At 40.6% G+C, this 19,897-nt stretch overlaps 1 long non-coding RNA gene across 1 annotated transcript; it reads right to left on the bottom strand.

Moving 5' to 3' along the window:
• Positions 1-16,698: 16,698 nt before the first annotated feature.
• Positions 16,699-17,878, bottom strand: LOC142830678 (uncharacterized). Its single transcript, XR_012906127.1, has 2 exons — positions 17,615-17,878; positions 16,699-16,877 (listed from the first exon to the last, which is right to left on the bottom strand). It is a non-coding gene; the product is annotated as an uncharacterized LOC142830678 (long non-coding RNA).
• Between the last annotated feature and the right edge of the window lie 2,019 nt (positions 17,879-19,897).

Here is a 19,897-nt window from a genome sequence, read left to right as displayed (position 1 = left end):
TGTGTTAAATTTGCTCTGTAAACTGTGCCGTGTCATGGACAGGCGAGCACCAAAGTGGGCAATAATTACCGGGGAGACGGCCAAAGCAGGAGATCAAAGTTGTGTACTTGAAGTTACTAACTAATTCCAAAACACAATTACTATCAAATCCAGAGTTCAGAGAGCTCATAAAAGTAGAGTTTATAATGAAAGTAAGTAACCATGAACACTGTTGTCAGTGAGTTCACTTTGTGTTCAGGATAAAATCTTGTACTTCCCTCACATGCAGAACTTTTTTTATCTCACTGTTTCAGTTTTTCCATTCTCCCAAAGATACAATCTTAGACTCTGGGTTTGACTCACTCAGCTAAGACCAGGAAGTGAAAACCCATTGCCCATGACAAAACGAGCAGCACTGACTTGGCCTTTGTCACTCTCTTGGGGAGAACATGCTATGTTTGCGATTTCACCGCTGTGAAAGAGTGTTAGAGAAGGGGGATGAGCAAACATGGTGGATAACAGGTAATTTTCAAAGTAAAATAACCAAAAGAGAAACAAACAATTATCAACATTGACAACTGGGAGAAACAATTAGGTAGAATTATTAATTACATGCTTCTAACGTGACTAGTTCAGGAAAAGCAAATCAAAAGATGGCATTATATTTATTACTGAGACTGAACTTAAAGGGTAAATCACAATTTTTTCTTCTCGTACACTAAGAGATGCCCCCAAAATAAACTTGAAACAGAAAATGTTTATTTAAGTAATTAAAAACAAAACAATTAACTCAACAAAAAGTATACATGTGAGATTACTACAAGGAAAGAAAGGTACATAAAATGAATGCTAGCAATGTAGCAATACTTAAAACAACCTCTTAACTAAATAAAAAATTCTTAATCTATAAAGTAAATTAAACTTTTGCTGAATAGACTATTATTATTATTATTAAGAATAATAAATGAGCATAACATTTAAAAAGATATGAGCATCAATAACAATGGTGTTCATTTAGTTACTAAGAATGCTAATAACATTAACAAGTTTTTTTGTCCAAATTAAGATTCCCTATTAGCTAAGCATTATTAGCATACATCAACAGCTAAACTTAGAGAAATGTATCAAGGAGCTACATGGGTTGGTTATGACAATATAATTGGAAACAGTAAGTCAAGTCAAACAAAAGCTAGCAAACCATTCTTACTACTTTTATGTTTGTTTTAAGGAAATAGTATTCTGAGGGGTAAGCATGATTCTATAGTTTGAAATTAAGCAGTGTTTAGACACACACCTAGTTCAAGCATGTTACTGTGACAACTTTCCTTCTTCCTTGACCTAAGCCCATCAAATGGGGTCCATTCTATAAATCTTCTTCATCCAAAGCACTCAGTTCAATGCCAGAACATATATCACACCACATATCAATAGGTTTTCCTATGTGGCATGTTTTAACTACTTTTTAGAGCGGCCTCTTTTTCCTTCAGTCCTGAACTTTTGGATTCTTACACACTTAGTTGTCAAGACTGCTCTTTACATGACCAAATGACCTGAGCTTGTCTCTAGCACACACATTCCTCACCTGGCTTGTCTTGCTTCCAGCCTGTCATTCATCTCAACAATTGCATTTCTGTGGAACAGATCATTTGCTCATGTTTCTTCATTGTTCTTCACACAGCATCATCCATTAAAAGTGGATTAACTTTCCCTTTTATATCACTGATATCATCCTCTCTCTCTCTCTCCATCTGAACCAGACATTTCTTATCTTCACTCTAATTTCATCTTTCATTTCCCTGCATTCTGAAATTCAAATGCTTGAACCAGGTGGTTGGGCAACTTGGGACGCCAAACAGTGCATGCGGGAAAGCCCATCCTCATTCCCATGTTGGGTTCCAGCCCTGTGGTGCACCCTGAATTGAAAAGGTTGTAGGGAAACAAACCACTGGGTGACCCTTATTTTCCTTATTTCGCTGCATCTATTGCAGTGGGGCATGGTATGTCACCAAGACAAAACATCGCTCAAGGAGGTAATATCATAGGGCCTCCATGGCCCATTTTATGGCAAGGCACTCCCTCTCAACTACAGCATACTTGCACTCCCTTGGGAGCAGTTCCCTGCTAAGATACAATACTGGGTGTTCTTCTTTCCCAATTGTTTGTGATAGGACTGTCCCTAACCCCATGTCCGACGAGTCCATTGTGCTCAGGTGAGACTAATTGGGAAACAAGAAGGCATTAACCCGCTCTCCAAGATAGCTGCCTTCTATAAGATTTTTGCAGTTCACAGGCTGTGGTCTGCCACATTTCAAATAGGATGAGTGTTCCCTTTGTTCTCTGGCCTTGATGTAGGTCTGCCTCAGCTCCTTTATCTTCATCCACATCTGGTCCTGGGTGCCGGTATGCTCCTTCTGGACCAGGCTGGCAGCCCTTCAGCCACAGAAGTCGGCATTTCTGCTGAGGTATCTTCCGAGTCAAGCACCAGTCCCAACCCCATCCCTGAGACCGTCCATCCCCCTCACTAGGGAACATAATTCCAGTGCTTCACCAGTCTCCCAGGACAATAGTAAGAGAGTCAATATGTACCAGTTCTGACTTACATACAAATTCAATTTAAGAACAAACCTACAGTCCCTATCTTGTACGTAACCCGGGGACTACCTGTAGTTAATTTGGCAGTTATTATTTCAAAATATCTTATTTTGAAATAACCTTGTAGTGTAGCCATAACGTTACTGGAAAGAGATAAAAAAAATAAGATTTAAAAAAAACACGCACAATTATCTCCTCATTCAGATATATTAAGGTGACAGCACATTTCCAAAAAAGGATCTGTTTAGTGATTAAATTATTTTTATATTGAACAGTCCAATATTTTGGGCTGTGTACAGATTCTTTGTTGCAGGTTGCAAATCTACCAACTGGACAGGTTAAAGTCACTGCACATTTCCTACCCATCTACTAGCTTCAGAAGAGTCCACGTTTCCAAGAGTTCCCAGCCTCTCCTTGGAATTACTTAATTTCTTCTTTAGCATTGTTAATTAAAATGTAAAACAAACAGAACTTTTTTAATGTCTTCTGGTTCAATTTCTTTTGCTAACTTCTCCAGCAATTTAACAGGATAAATGCTCTATCACTTTGTTGTAATTTGGTTAGTTTCTTCTTACTCTATATTTGAAGTTGAGGAAAGTTTATCTCATCTTTTTCTTACATGTAGGAAGAATTTTCACCAATTTGATTTTTTTTGGAATTCACCAAATTCCAAATTAATTATAAAATCAATAAATTAATCACAAATAGAGTATTTAGCTTATTTTAAGCATTGTCCTTCATACAAATCAGTCACAACACAAGACCATTATTTTTTTTATAATAAAGTTTCTAATATAACTTCATACTTCCTATACTTAATCTTTATACAACTGTCACATTACTGGATTTTAAGGATATCAGACAGGTCACTGCTATACCCAAAGGGGGTGGGGATTGCCCCAAGGTCTGTACAATGGGGGCCATGTGAGATGTCAAATGAAAGCTTATGTTCTACTGATTTTATGTATGTTATTTATGTACTTGTGTGATATCTGTATGTGGAGTTATAAATATGTACTCTGTGTGAGACAGAGCAATGGGCCAGGAATGTTCAGTCAGTGACTAACTAGCTGGGCTCCAGGGGCAAGGCTCTCAGAGAGACCAATACATACCTGAGGAATGTGTCTGGGACCTGCAAACCAGCCAATATCATGACTGTTGACATGGGACACAGGTATAGGTCACTGGACCTGCCTCAGCTTGGAAGATACCAGGGATGGATATAAAATGCCATGAGGCAGACTCCATCCGCCTTCAATTCTGCTACTGATTCCAGCCTTGCAAGGAACAGTGAGTCGGGAAGAATCGTTGGCCCATCCTGACATAGGATGTACACCAGAGACTTTTAAGATAGCAGTTTTTAACATCTCTGCCAAGAGCCTGCATTGAGAAATTGGTGATTCGATGCATGTAATATATTCTCCTTAACAACCTTACTCTCATGCTTTTCTTTATTTCATTAATAAACCTTTATTTTTTAGATTCTAAAGGATTGGCCCAGTGTGATCTTGTGGGTAAGATCCAAAGTGTTAATTGACTGGGAACTGTGGCTGGTTCTTTGGGACAGGAAAGATCCATTCAGGGTAGGTGAGGTTGGGTTCTATAATCCCTTACCTGTGTGGAAGGCCTGGGGCTGATTGCGGCACAGGGAGAGCTGTGGTGTCTGAGGGGTTTTGCTCATGAAGTTTCCTGCTGGCCAGATTGGCAGCTGAAGCACTCGGTGAGACTGGTTTGTGGCCTATTTGGGGAAGACCTCCAGTCAGGGGCTGTAAGGAGCCCTGAGTTTGAGCAATTCACCTTGAGCAGATGCCACCTGCAGAGCCCAGACCCGGTCCGGTATATCACAACAACATTTCTAGATTTACTAATATATGAACATCCCCTATGATTTTTTACCTAAAACTCCAACTTCAGTTCTACCTTCCCCACACAACCTTTGTTTGAATATCTTGAGTTTTATTGCTCCATAGATGTTTAAAATGGTGGTTGTTTACTTTTCTTTGTTGTATGAATTAAATACAGTTATAAGATTGTTTATTTCATTTGTTCATTTGTACATTACTAAGAAGTACATTAACGGTGGTGATGGAGCCACAGGCTGCATCTAGACTGGCATGATTTTGTGCAAATACTTTTAACGGAAAAGTTTTTCCATTAAAAGTATTTGCGCAAGAGAGCATCTATACTGGTATGTGCCTTTGTGCAAAAGATTTGCTTTTGCGCAAAAGCATCTGTGCCAGTGTAGACACTCTCTTGTGCAAAAAAGCTTTGATGGCCATTTTAGCCATCGGGCTTTCTTGCGCAAGAAATTAACATGGTGCAAGAATACTTGCACAAGAGGGCTTATTCCTGAGCAGGCGCGCTGGAGTATTTGCACAAGAACCACTGATTTTGTACATTACAAAGTCAGAGTTCTTACACAAATACTCGTGACCAGTGTAGACAGGCAGCAAGATTTTGCGCAAAAGCGGCAACTTTTGCACAAAATCATGCCAGTCTAGACGTAGCCACAATGTTTAGTTTGATCAGAAATAAGAATCTTTTCCCAAAATGCATAATATGTTTATCTTACAAGATAGATTAATGGTCTCACTTTGCTAACTAAACTTCTTTTATAGCTTCTTTATGTAAAACCTCAGTTATTTTAGCAGAATGACACTCCAGCAAGGACATACATTTCTGTCTCACTTATATTAAGTTCTTAACTGAAACAGCTGTTTGGATTTCAAACATATTTTAAGACTTTTTGGCATATTACATTTCATTTCCTAGTATTAGCTTTGGCTTAACACAAGCTTATTCCAGTGTTAAATGGAATTCTAAAAGAGAGGATGAGAAGAACACTCCACTCTTTTAGCATCTGGAAAGTGTGGTGACGTTAAGAGGCCTTTGTTTATTTTTTTCCCCTTACAACCATATACTTCCTCTTAAAGGTAACAAGATAACATTCAAATAGATCATGATGCAGGAAAAAGGATAATAAACCCATTTAAAATATTTCTGAGTTGAGTTGTCAGTAACTTAATGTAAAATCAGGCCTTTGTTAGGTTTTAATGCAAGCATACATGGTTCAAGTGTGAGCTTAGAACTTGTAAGTAAAAAAGAGTATAAAATAACACAGGAGACCCTCATGATTTGTGGACTCACTATTCGCAATTTGGTGTATTTGTGGGTCTCTCCATTCTCCCATTGTAACCCATTTCCCAGCTGGGGGCGGGGTCTGGGGGAGGGAGGGGACATAGTCTTGGGGGAAGACTGTTGTTGGATGGCATCATTGGTCATGACCGCCCATCCACTGCACTCACCATGGCAGTTGAGAGCTGTGGAGAATTCACCATGTCTGCCAGGAGCTACAAGGAACTCATCATAGCAGCTGTGAGCCAAAGGCTCACAGCCCCTGCAGTGAGTTCTCTGAGGCTCCCAGAAGCCCTGATGTGTTCAGACGCTGCAGGGAGCTCAGGACAGCAGCAGGGAGTCACTGCCCTCAGTATTTGCAGATTTAGCCATTTGCTGTGGTTTCAGGAACACATTCACTGTGAATGGTGAGGGTTTACTCTACTGAGGTGCCAAAGGTAAACCTTCCAAGCATCACAACTTCTGATAGAGGCTCACAGCATTAATGGACAGCTCAAGCTCCACTGGAATCAGCACAGCCTGTACCAGTCCTGGCCACCTGCCCCTGCACCTCAACCAAACACTCTGGGGATTTATTTTTATTAAATACTTATCACACCTATATGACTAAAGGAATCTTTGGTCCTGCAAGTGTAATCACCTTGTTGATGTTGCAACATTAACTAATCCCAATGTCGGTCTCTCTTAGGTGTATTAGTTCTGTAGAGCTAGCAGGAATAAAAACTAACTTTTGTTACTAAACGTAATAAAGAGGCATTTTAAATTTATTTTTGTGACCATAACTGCATTTTAAATACAGTTGTAGGCTGTTGCTAACATAATTCTGATCTTAGTTTGAAGGAGACAGAACTATTAATTGTCTGTATGGTCAAGTCACCTGTTGCTTATCTATTGATTTAATAGTGTATGTCTACACTACCCCGCTAGTTCGAACTAGCGGGGTAATGTAGGCATACCGCACTTGCAAATGAAGCCCGGGATTTGAATTTCCCGGGCTTCATTTGCATAAGCGGGGAGCCGCCATTTTTAAAACCCCGCTGGTTCGAACCCCATGGAACGAGGTGTACCGGTAGTTCGGAATAGGAAGCCTAGTCCGAACTACCTAGTTCGAGCCCTGTGTAGCCGCGCGGCATGGGGTTCAAACCAGTGGGGTTTTAAAAATGGCGGCTCCCCGCTTATGCAAATGAAGCCCGGGAAATTCAAATCCCGGGCTTCATTTGCAAGTGCGGTATGCCTACATTATGCCTAGTTCGAACTAGGAGGGTAATGTAGACATACCCATAGATTCTGAGAGTGGCAACATTGCCAGGTGGTTTTCATGCCTGAAGTCAAAGCCTCTACCAGTCTCCAAGAAGCCCCTGTCAAGCCTCCCTGTCAGCCCAGTCCAGTATAGTTAGAATTTCCAAAAACAATAAAAAATGTAATAAAGCCTTTAAAATACAGTTTTAAAATGTCTTATGTATTTGATAAGTGAAATCTGGCCATACTACTGCTAACATAGGTAGAACTTCACAAAATAAATATAGCCCAAAACTATGTGAGACTCAGCTGGTTTGGAGTTTCCTTACAGACTTAAACCTCAAATCATCTTTATCAAGAACTGTCCATTTTTGAAGGAACCTTCAAGCCAGAATGGCCCCACTCAAAATTGTATATACAAATCATCAATTTTGAATGGTTCTGTCACAAAACCAAGGGAAAATCAATTTCCGTGTAAGAACTTTGTACTAACATTTAGGTTTTGTGCAAACTCAAGACTCTCAGGCTGCGTCTAGACTGGCAAGTTTTTCCGCAAAAGCGACTGCTTTTGTGCAAAAATTTGCCAGCTGTCTACACTGGCTGCTTGATTTTGCACAAAAGCACTGACGTTCTACTGTCTGAAATCAGTGCTTCTTGCGCAAATGCTTTGATGTTCCCGTTTTGATGTGCTTTGATGTGCTTTTGCGGAAAAGCATCCGTGCCAATCTAGACGCTCTTTTCCGTAAATGCTTTTAACGGAAAAACTTTTCCGTTAAAAGAATTTGTGGAAAATCATGCTTGTCTAGACGTAGCCCCAATGAATAGAGAAATGCTCAGAACCAAAGTAAAATATTTATCTGTGCTCTACTGACCAAAACTGCATTTCATACATCTCTGAATCTTTTATTTCATATGCAGTAAAAAAGCAAAAATAATTGCAGATTCATACCTAAATTCTACTTATGCCAGACATATTCCAGGCCACTTCAGCTTCCTTAGCAACCTTGCCATGTTCCTGTAAGGAATAAACAGCATAGCAAAAACGTAGAGTACTCTCCGTCATACTGTTATAACCTTTGTACTATATTTCTGTTGCTATAGCACAGCTATACAAAGCTATTATTTAAACATAGTCTGAGGGGCCTGAAAATATTTTAATGTGATTTAGAGTTGAATCTATGCTAATTTGTTTAATCAAATGGCTTTAAGCAGTAGATGAATGACCCGAACATCAACAATTTTTTAACAGTATGTTGAATTCTTTCCATACAAAGACATATAATTTACCAATATGCAGGCCATAATGCTTACATTTTGCAATGAATTCTTTCTTTGGAATATGCCTGTATGGAGCTCTAACACTCTAAATTTACAAAAATGGAAGCAAATATAATAATTAAAAGGATTAAGCACTTGATTGATTAAATGAAATAATATTAGTGCTTTTTTAAGTTCTCAGTTTGTTTTCTATTGTATGTGCACTCAGTCAAATCCATTCCATAATTTGTTACTAACCCTCCTGCCCACCCAACCCCTACATACATGACACAAGCACTGCTAGTGGTTTCACAACTGTGGGAAGTGTGACACTAAGATCTAGCAGAAGGTTCCAAAACTCTGTATTACAAACCAGAGTATGGAAACTGTGTCTATTCTGTACCAGCCCACGCTCAAAGGCAAAATAATCTATCTACAGTTCTTAAAAAGTACTTTAGTTCTTCTTCCATAATAACAACTGGAAAAATCAGATAAATTAGAATAAATTATGTATAATTGAAAAAGGGCTATACAAAGTTCTCAGCATAATTTTAGCCTCCTATTAAGGGCGTTAAGTGAGTTAGTCCTATATATTGGTGTGAACTTCACCCTTTACTTTTAAATTATAGCTCACTGGATGTACAGATTCATGCCAGAAATAATCAATATTATAATTTAGTCTGATTTCCCACATAATATTGATCAACTGGTGCAGGAAATGGGATAGTGACTCACACCTTTAGCCTTCAGAGTTCACTCTAGTATTCTTTGTCAACATCTTGGAACAAACACAAGTAAATGACATAGATTTATCTTTGAGACTTTTTTTACATATGGTATAACAATAAAAGTGTGTGGGATTTACGATATTTTTTTTAATTTCAGATGAGACACTAACCAGAAAATGTTATGAAATACTGATATAGACAATACAATGGCACCCAGTGCGTCCTGTAGTTGGAGAAATTAATCCACTCTAGAACATAAGTGAATAGAGAAATTTACCATGAATGGAATGTGAGAAAACCTTCTGCCCTTGGAGTAAAGCTTTTGTTGGCCTGTACAAGAGGTGAGCAAAGATTATATATACAGCCATCTACATCGACACACAGAAATGCACACACATGTATATTGGGGAAAGACCTGCAGAGCTTCCCACCCTCATGAGACATTAACCAACGTGTGTACCAATACACCTCTTTGTGCATACAAGGTTGGCATTTTACAGACACAGTAATCTACTCATTGGACAGGACTTTCAAAGCTTGATTCTAAAATGATCAGAGCAGAATCATTATTAACAGTATTCCAACATGAAACATGTTCACAAATGCCAGGTAGAAATTATTTGTCACATTGTATAAAAACTGTTAAGGAAATTACACTAGTGGCTTTTATCACTGTAACAACACTAAACTTACAAGTATAAAGAAAAATAAAGATTTTGATTCAGTGGTTAGGAAAGGGAGTCAAGAAATATGGGTTCTGCATTACTTGGAGCAAACGACTTCTCTCTGCATAATTTTAATCACATATGGAAAAAACTAGTAATTCAAAATACTCCCTGGGTGTAATGTGGTCAAGTCAAGGTTATTAAAAGGGATGGGAATCAAAATTATTTTCTGAGTAGGGAATGTTTATGGTTTTAGGGTGGGAAAAAAGTACTCACAATGTCAATATTGCATAAAAGTGTAATATTAATTTCAGTTTTATAATTAATTTCCATATTTTAAGGAAACAAGAAAAAAGACTAAACATTAATCTGGTCTCAGACTTACTTATGACAAAAACTTAAGCAACAGCGAAAGTAGAATAAATAAAACCTTAATAAAAGGATTATTTTTATTTTCTTTATTATTAGTCATTTAAATAATAGCAGTCTAAAATTAGTGTAAATGTTTTATTGCACTGATTTTAATTTCGTGTATAGAAACTCATTTTTGTTAGAGATGTTTGAATTTGATTCCCAGTTAAACTGGAGAGAAGCTTTTAGTGATAGAGAAACATTCTTAACAGCTTTTTACAAGATAACTTAGTGATATTTACCAGCACTGAACTGAATTAATTTTGTTAAAACTTTCCAAAACAACTGATTTTCGCCAAGTTATCAGAAGTTTTGTCTGATGAAGGGCTGCAGGATCAGGCCATGTATCTAATGTATAATAAAGCATTGATTTTGTAGGTCAAAACTGTTGTTTTGATTTTTAGTGTCAGATTTAGTGTTCTAACTTCAGAACATTTATGTATCAGAAGAGAATAGAAACCTCCAGGGGTGCATCTAGATTGGCAAGATTTTGCGCAAAAGCGCGTGCTTTTGCGCAAAAACTTGCCAGCTGTCTACACTGGCTGCTTGAATTTGTGCAAGAGTACTGACATTCTATGTAAGAATTCAGTGCTTCTTGCGCAAATGCTTTGACGCTCCCGCACAGGGATAAGCCCTCTTGCGCAAGAGCGCCAGTGTAGACAGGCACCTTAATTTTTTGCGCAAGAAAGCCCGATGGCTAAAATGGCCATCGGAGCTTTCTTGCGCAAAAGTGAGTCTATTCCGGGCATGGATGCTTTTGTGCAAAAGCACTTTTTCCGCAAAAGCATCCATGCCAATCTGGACACTCTTTTGCGGAAATACTTTTAATGGAAAAACTTTTCCATTAAAAGTATTTCCGCAAAATCATGCCAGTCTAGACGCAGCCCAGGTCTATTTGTGGGATTCAGTTAGAGTCATTGAATCAAATCAGTGATCAAGTACATTTCCCATAGGGAAAGATGACGATAAAAGTCTCAATTACTGTTCTGTTAAACTAATCTCACAATCTGTGTTGTCCCTGAAGGGAATATTTTCATTGTTTCAAAGTTTTAATTGATAAATTAATCTACTGATCATGGGAGGAACCATTAAAGCGCGAGAAGTGAGGATACTTCAGTAGAAGCAGGTATTTAAAACATGATGGCTGTGTCTAGACTGGCCAGTTTTTCCAGAAAATCAGCCACTTTTCCGGAAAAACTTGCCAGCTGACTACACTGGCTGCTTGAATTTCCGCAAAAGCACTGACGATCTCATGTAAGATTGTCAGTGTTCTTGCAGAAATACTATGCTGCTCCCGTTCGGGCAAAAGTCCTTTTGCGCAAAAGTTTTGCACAAAAGGGCCAGTGTAGACAGTTCAGATTTGTTTTCCACAAAAAAGCCCCGATCGCGAAAATGGCGATCGGGGCTCTTTTGCGGAAAAGCGCGTCTAGATTGGCACGGACGCTTTTTTGCAAAAAGTGCTTTTGCGGAAAAGCATCCTGCCAATCTAGATGCTCTGTTCTGAAAATGCTTTTAACGGTTAAAAGCATTTCCGGAAAATCATGCCAGTCTAGATGTAGCTGATGTGTTACCAGGGGAAGACGGAAATACTCTCTAGCTCCAAAGCATCAGCTTTTCAAGGAGGGTTATTTCTTTCAACAAACAGAAAATTGTCTCAAAACTCCATCCTTAACCCCAGGTTTCAGGGCCACCACCTCTCTATCACTTCTGAGGTCTCTGGCACTCCAGCTCCTGGCCAAAGCCAGCTTTGCTCCCTTCCTGGAGCAACAGCCACAGGGCTGCTTCCCTAAGCCCCCTGCTCCTTGCTATACAGACCCACCACAAGGGTTAGTGCCATTACAATGTGTTTTTACTTCCCTAGCACTCAGGCCTTTCTCCCCCTGCTGCTTTCTAGCTGCCCTTTAGGCCCAGGTGTAATCTAGACCTCTTTACTTAGCTGGACTGGGGTCAGCTGCTCTGGAACCATGCTTAATCTATCCATAGGGACCAGTTAACTTGTGACAGGGCACTAAATATACCAGCTTTGCAGGATTATGGCCCTAAAGGTGAATTTTTGGGAACTAACTTTAGGCATCCAGGGGTGCATCTACACTGCACCATAGATCGAAATAAGATATGTAAATTGAGCTATGCAAATTGCGTATCTTATTTTGATGTTATTTCAAAATAGCTTATTTCAAAATTTGGTACTGTCTACACAGCACCTATTCTGAAATAAATTGCTATTCTGAAATGCTCCTTACTTCTCAGGAACATTGAAATAGCGAGGCTGTTATATTTCAAAATATTGGGCACAATCAAAAGACGCAGATTAGCTATTTTGGGATACAATGTAGACATAGCCCAGGTTTGAAACTCAGTCTGAAAGACTGTTCCCTATTGATTATCCTCAATGGCAGTTAGAACAATGAAGCACATTGCATGTGCCAGGCACATATAAGGCTGCCAACAGAAACGTGATATTAAAGGCATCACAATATTATGTACAAACAGGAAGACAATTTAAAGGTCAGTACACAGCTGCAGAGCACGATGTAATTCATCACCGTACCATGCTATCGACACTCCCATCATGTCTTGACTGTGAAGCAATGGACTTTGTGACTGTCACTCTTCCTTTGTGGTTGCTGGGTGGGTGTGAAAGATACCAAACAAAGAACATATGACAAATGGTGGAAATATTAAACATTCTAATCTAAAACTTCCCTTCAGAAACATGGGGGTTTTAGTGTAGAGAGGTGATTCCCTACAAATGAAATCTTTTTACAAAGGAAGACTTTAGTCACCAAAAGAGGATAAATTGAAAAACAAATGTCTGCTTAATATTTCATGCAATTATTTTGCTGAGGGCTGTTGAAACACACAGGAGGGGGGGATAGATTTATGTTTGAGCCCCTTATTGCTTTGATACACAGGATTTCAAAGATCTCATTTGCAATTTTTTTTCTGCTTCTAAACATTGAAGTATCAGGTATTGCCTTCCCTCATGTTAGCAAGAAGTCTAACAAAGATAATGACACCACAATAGACTGAACAGAACATGCAGCTTTAAGCATGAAGGGATTTACAATCATTTAAACTATGTCTGTAAACTATGTCTGTTTATGTTAAATCTTCTTAATTCAAATCTCAGATAGTTGGGAGAAAAGCACTTTTTCTGAAAAATTTAAAATTCCTTCTTCTTCAACACAGCACACCTTAACTTTCAGTGTATTTTCTGATTCTTCAAACATAGCAGAAAACCAAAACTTTATATTCCTGATATTTATTTATTTATTTATTTGAGGGTGAAATGGTCACTAAGCCACTTTTATCATAAAGGAGCAGTCACTAGGAAAGATTTTTTTCTCCTTGCAGTCATTTTTAATGGGTTAAAGAATTCTTCGGTCTCTCTCTCTTTTCCTTAACCAGGGAATACCTTCTTTTGTTTTTAAGGTATAAAGCTAAGAAAGGAAGTGAATCCACCAACAACCATCACATGTGAAATTAACCTGTTCGTTGTAATGTTAAATTGCCAAGGGAGAAAAAACAATTTATTGCTAAACTATTGGGAGAAATTTTACTGTTTGAAAGGACTCCAAAGAAGTTGAGTATTCAATTCCAATTGGGTTTTTGCCATAAACTCCTTTGAAATTTCCACTCATTATGCCTAGTTAAGAAAGTTAAGATAAACTGTTATTGTGTTGTAAGTAACAGTCCCACTTCAATCTATATATTTTAGAAATGTCAGTCTTTCTGTCTGGCCATCCATCTGTGGGTCCCTTTGTTCAAGAATTATCTTTAATGGTAACAACTAGGAGCGACTTTAATATTCAGTTTCCTCTTATAACTTAAAGCAAGGTCAGGGTTTGCTTGTGCCCAGATAATGGGATGTGTGCAGGATGCGACTATTTCATATCAAATGTAAAGGGAGGAGTATGGATATGTCTACACTAGCCCCCTAGGGAGGCTAATGTAGGCATTCGAAGTTGCAAATGAAGCCCGGGATTTAAATATCCCAGGCTTTATTTGCATCTTCCCATCTGGGTACCATTTTTTAATCCCCCTAGTCTGAACTAACTGCCCGCAGCTACACACAGCAGTCAAACGTTAACTCGAACTAAGTCGAGTTACACCATGAGGTGTAACAGTTAACTCGAACTAAGGACTTAGTTTGAGTTAACATTTGACTGCCACGTGTAGCCGCAGGCAGTTAATTCGGACTAGGGGGATTTAAAAATGGTGCCCGGATGGAAAGATGCAAATAAAGCCTGGGATATTTAAATCCCAGGCTTCATTTGTAACTTCGAATGCCTACATTAGCCTCCCTATTTCGAACTAGGGGGCTAGTGTAGACATACCCTATGAGAGTAGGAAATTATAATTACTCATGACCACAGGGGGCAGTAAGCACAGGAAGAAGAATGACCACAGGAGGGCAGCAAGTGCCCCAATGAGCAGCCTCTGGCTGGTAGGACAGGCCTACACCCCCCACATCGCCACCCCCCAGCCCTGAAGAATCCAAGCAATGCTGGGTAAGTCTTCCAGTTACTGATAAATTTTAGTTCCATTTCTTGAACAAAATACTAAAAACACAAACATAAAATCATAAAAACTTGTGTGCAAACAAGACACAAATGCAGCAGTTTTGCAAAGTGTGTATTTAAAATTTGGGTCATATTCAATGCTCTAAAGTTAAACCAAACTCCTCTGAAAATGTCAAACAGACATGAGGTCTGTTCTTAAATCATATTAGCCAGAGCACTTGTTCAGAGAGTGTGAGGATTGTTTCTTTGTACCTAATAGTAGCAAGTTAGAGCACCATGTAGTCAACACTCTAGTGGAAAAAGGCTGTGCTATATGTAGTGTAACAAACCCCTCCTCAACAGAAAAGGTCAAGCTAACCTTAAAGAAGCACAGAAGTGGGCAACAGGTTGTTTTTAATTTAAGTGAATTGTCAACTAACACATTAGTATTTATAGTCTGAACACTCAACACGTGTTTGTGGTTTACTCAAACTGAGCCCTAGGGTCAACCACAAGTTGGAACAAATGTTTATGGAGCATTCCATTTAACATGTAAATTCAGATAAGTTAACATAATTCAATTGGCAGTTAAGTCAAAAAATAATAATAACTAGCATAAACATACCCTACACATGTTTATATTTCTTTAATCGTAAATATGTTGCAATGACAGCAAAAGTTCTAAAAATCCAATCCATTGCCACATTTAGTGTCCAGATCTCCCAAAAAACTAAGTTTTGTGGTGGGGAAAGTGCTTGGTGTCTCTATCTGTCATCTCTGCTTCACAATTCTTTTCAGAGAGTGAAGTAACAGCAGAATGGCTAAATTAGCAGAAGAGTATGTATAATTTCCAGCTGATGTAGGCATACCCACGTTATTTGGTTGAGCTAATGCACTAAACATAGCAATGTAGTTGTGGCTATGTGGGTGCCAGGACGGACTTGTTACCCAGCTACAATTCTGTCTGAAACCATAGGAACTTACTCATACAGTGCTGGTTGAGAAGAAAGGAACTGCAACAGCGATTGGTTTAGCACTGCTCTATATGCTCTCAGTACACAGAAAGAGGATAGCAGGTGTGTGGACTATGTAGGCACTGCTGGACAAGAAATTCCCAAACAAAAGCGCATGAAGTTTATGAACATTTGAAATAGAGTGCTCATAAAGACTATCACTTGAAGAACTGATGACAGCTGTTCCAGCGGTTATAATCTCTCTTCCGGCTCAGATAGACCAAAGATGAACCAGGCTGTTCCTGGTTGCACCCCCACTCTCCACCCCACCCCCGTATCAGGAATGAAGGCATGAAGAAGGCAGGTACCAGAGTAATTAGAGGGATCATAATGTCTCTCAGGTGAGGGATGGCAGGCTAGAGTGAATGTGAGATGATAGCATGCTGGGCATCAGCAAACTCATTTATCAGTGTGGGTGGATGTGAAGAGAGTGGGCAGCAACAAAAGTGAAAGAGATTAGGGGAGCAAAGTGTGGGTGTGCACTAGACTGTGACGAGAGGAAAATGAGAGAGGTGTCCATTATGCAGCAAGAGGATAAATATTAAGAAGGACTATTGAGGCAAGCATGTGAGAAAAACAAAGGAAAGAAAGGAGGAGAAAGAGGAAACAGAAAAGGAAGTGGAGAGAGAGAGAGAAAGCAAAATTAAATGAGGGAACAAAATGAGATATCATATATGACCGGGGAGAGGAAAAATTGGAATGAAGGAACAGAAAAGAGAGAGGAAATAAAGCAAGACAGAGAGACCAACCTAATTCCATTAAATACTTTCCACTGCCAAAATGGTACAATAGCAAAAAGGCAAATGTTTGATTTACACATGAACAGCCTTTTGAGTGGCCCATAAAATTTGGCTGCAACCTCTTTCAGTTTCTCAGAGCTCTCTTGTAGGATCACTCTCTGAATAGTATGCACAAATGGTTCTGAGACCTTTAGGGAGTCATAAAAGAATTTTTCAAGTCATAAAGAAGATACGGTCTGAAGTACAGCTGCATCTCCATCAGGCCTGGAGAGAATGGGACAAAAGGAGGAATTATAGCTGTGGCTTGTGGAGAGGAACAAGAGCACAGTTGTAGATGGGATGTGAAAACACTATATCCAGAGCTAGTCAAAATAAATTGCCTAGGCTACTTTGTGTCTGTCAGTCAGGCCTTAGAGGAGAAAATGTCATTGATGTAGCAGCTATATTATAACTTTATTTTAATTAAAGATGCTCTATTGTGGTTCCTCTGCTGTTTGTTTTCTTTGAATTTTTTTGCAATGCCGAAAAATATCTTGGAGCTTTCTCCTACTGCAGTGGTTCCCAACCTGTGCTCCACACACCCCTGAAAGTCCACGACGGTACAGTAGGGGGTCTGTGGAAAGTTTAAAATAGAAATTAGAAAAAATGTATGGAGCCTCTCTCAGCAAGCACATCCTTCAACCCGCTTTGCTTCCTGCGGATCTGGAAGCAGCATGGGCTCAGGGACATGCTGGCTACCAGCACAGCTATATTGTTTGGGGGTCTGTGACGGCTTGCGTGGGTGCGAACACCCCCTCCCGGTGGGGGGAGAGGGTTCAGCGGACCCGCTTTCTAAGGTTCCCGGTCGTATGCCCCGCAGTTCGAGTGCGATCACCCGGCCAATGGTCCGGCCTGGGGTTCAGCGGACTCGTCGCCCCGGCCCGCCTCTGGAGGCCCCGGGGTCCTAGTCCGAGCGGGTGCTATGGGCGAGGGGACGGGGTCGCACCCAGCGGCCTGTACGGAGACAAGGTCCTCGCCGGGGCGGAAAAGGGGGGAGGCTTCGGTTGCTTAGGGTCTAATGGCACAGTTCCCGTCGTCCACTGTACCTCAAGTTGTTCACACCCGTGACGGGTGGTGCGAAGGTTGGGGGTTTGTGGGAGGGAGTGGGGTGTGGGGGACCCGGGCCCACTCTCTCCACCGGGTCCCAGCCCAGGGCCCTAAGTGGGGGAACAACGGGGACGTTCCTCCCACGACAGGTGGGGACTATCCCCGTAACGCACCTGTCCACGGGCACCAAAAGGACCCCGCCCCGGGCTCCTTCCACTCCCCACTCCCCTTAGCCCCGTCTGCGTGTCTGCCAGTGGCGCTTACCCCGCCTGAAGCGTTGGCCCCATCCCGCTGCCGTCGTGTGGGCTTGGGGGCTGGCTTTCCTATCTTCCAACGGGGGGGAGTCTCTGCCTGGTAGCGGGGTCGGTGACGGCTCCTCCGGGTGCCACTTCGCGCTGTTCTGTCCGGCCGCTTTTCAAGCGGCCCGGGCAAGGACGCCGGGGACGTCAGCTCCGCCCCCTCGGCGTCCCAACGCACCCTGCCGTCAGGGCCAGGATGGGCCGCCCTCCCGCTGGCCTTGCCTCTGTTTGGGCAGCATGCCGTTCGGGTTCCCTGCACACCTGCCGCGGCTGTTCCTGACCCCTCCTTCCCCAGCGTGGGGCTGGCCGCTCCATCCCGGGGTGGGTTGCCCCCCGGTTCAGGGCTCCCCCGCCTCCCGGGTTGCCTGCCGGTTCACTCGGCGTCATTGGGGGGGGGCTCCCTACCCCGGGGTAAGTGCGGACCCGCCTGGGTCCGTCACAGGGTCCATAAAATTTTAACAGATTGAAAAGGGGTCTGTATGCTCAAAAATGTTGGAAGCCACGGTCTTACTGCATACTTAAAGCCACAACTGATTTCTTCATGAGAGTTGGCTTCATGCTATTCCTGTTTTCTTGCACCAACTAGTAGAAACCTTGGAAGAAAGGGCCTCAATGAACAAGCCTATATGAAAAGTTATGTAGACACCAATATACTACATGGCTATGTTTAGACTGGCATGATTTTCCACAAATGCTTTTAACGGAAAAGTTTTCCGTTAAAAGCATTTGCGGAAAAGAGCGTCTAGATTTGCACGGATGCTTTTCCACAAAAGCATTTTTTGCAGAAAAGCGTCTGTGCCAATCTAGATGTGCTTTTGCGCAAAAAAGCCCTGATAGCCATTTTAGCCATCGAGGTTTTTTTGCGCAAAACAGTACTGTGCTGTCTACACTGGCCCTCTTGTGCAAATGATTTGCGCAAGAGGGCTTTTGCCCAAACGGGAGCAGCATAGTATTTCCGCAAGAAGCACTGATTTCTTACAGTAGGAAGTCAGTGTTCTTGTGGAAATTCAAGCAACCAGTGTAGACAGCTGGCAAGCTTTTCCACAAAAGCAGCTGATTTTGCAGAAAAACTTGCCAGTGTAGACACAGCCCAGATGTTTAATCTATTAAAACTCTAGGTAATACCGTATATAAGAATGTCTCTTTCAGGACTGAATTAATGAGCTTATTCGTTATAATCAAGCGACAGAGAACAGATTATCTAAGAAGCTCAGATTACTGATTCTAATCGAATCACTACCTCAGTTAAAATTCATGCATGATTGACAATTTGTTCTCATTTAAGAAGATTCATGATGACATCTAGTGGGGCATTTGTGTAACAAAAATGAAAGCTACAGTGTAAGTTTACTTGATCAGATTACCTTTCAGTTAGGGAAGATTTATTACTTCTGATAAAGGATCAAAACTCAAACTGTCCTATTGAAGGATATGGAAAAGCTACATTATGGGTAACTGACTGTCTAGAAAGAAGGGGCAAAGGTTAAAGTGTGCACTCTACAAGAAACAATTGTAAAATATTACATAATAAACAGTGGAAATAGTACTTCACAGACAAATGGAAATGAGATGAAGTTTATGAGTAAGATAATCAGTTTTGGGGATGAGGGAGAAGAAATGTACAACACATATGTCTACTCCATATTGGTATTCCCTAATTTTGGAGAATCCTCGGCTGAGCAAGTAGTGGCCTCTTTGCACTGAGCTGAGGACAGGATCTGGCTAACTCCAAAGAACCTGTTGTAACTTTAAGTGTAATAGTTCACGCTGCACAATATTTTATATTATGGCATCTGCTAGGGGTTGTTGTACAGCACCTACATGTGGGGGCTCTTTAGACCCTCCAGAGAAAACTTGCTTCTTCCTAATCAGATTCATTGCATTCGGTCAGAACTCTATTTGAGGTCTGACATGTGTAACTACAGTTTATAAACTGCTAACTTGCTTCCAGGTACAAAGTTGTGGATGGTACCCAAGTTAAATTTATTTTCAGTCTACAAACATGATTATTCAAATGTACAGCCTGTTCACAAAAACTTGTTTAGGAACAAATTATATTTTAATCCTCCCTCAAAGACTTCAAGACGAGATATGGGATTTATTTTAATATTAAATAGTGGAAGGAAAGATTTTAGTGAACTATTCCCTGAAAAAAAAATAAAGAGAGGATGATGTCTTCTGTGCATAAAAAGGATAGATAATTACCACAATAGGACACACAAAATCGTGTAATTTACCTAAATAAAAA

This window comes from Pelodiscus sinensis, chromosome 9, assembly GCF_052426305.1.
Source record: "Pelodiscus sinensis isolate ZL-2025 chromosome 9, ASM5242630v1, whole genome shotgun sequence".
NCBI classification, from domain to species: Eukaryota; Metazoa; Chordata; order Testudines; family Trionychidae; genus Pelodiscus; species Pelodiscus sinensis.
The sequence above is the reverse complement of the archived record's forward strand: the minus strand, read 5'-3'. Positions and strand labels throughout refer to the sequence as shown.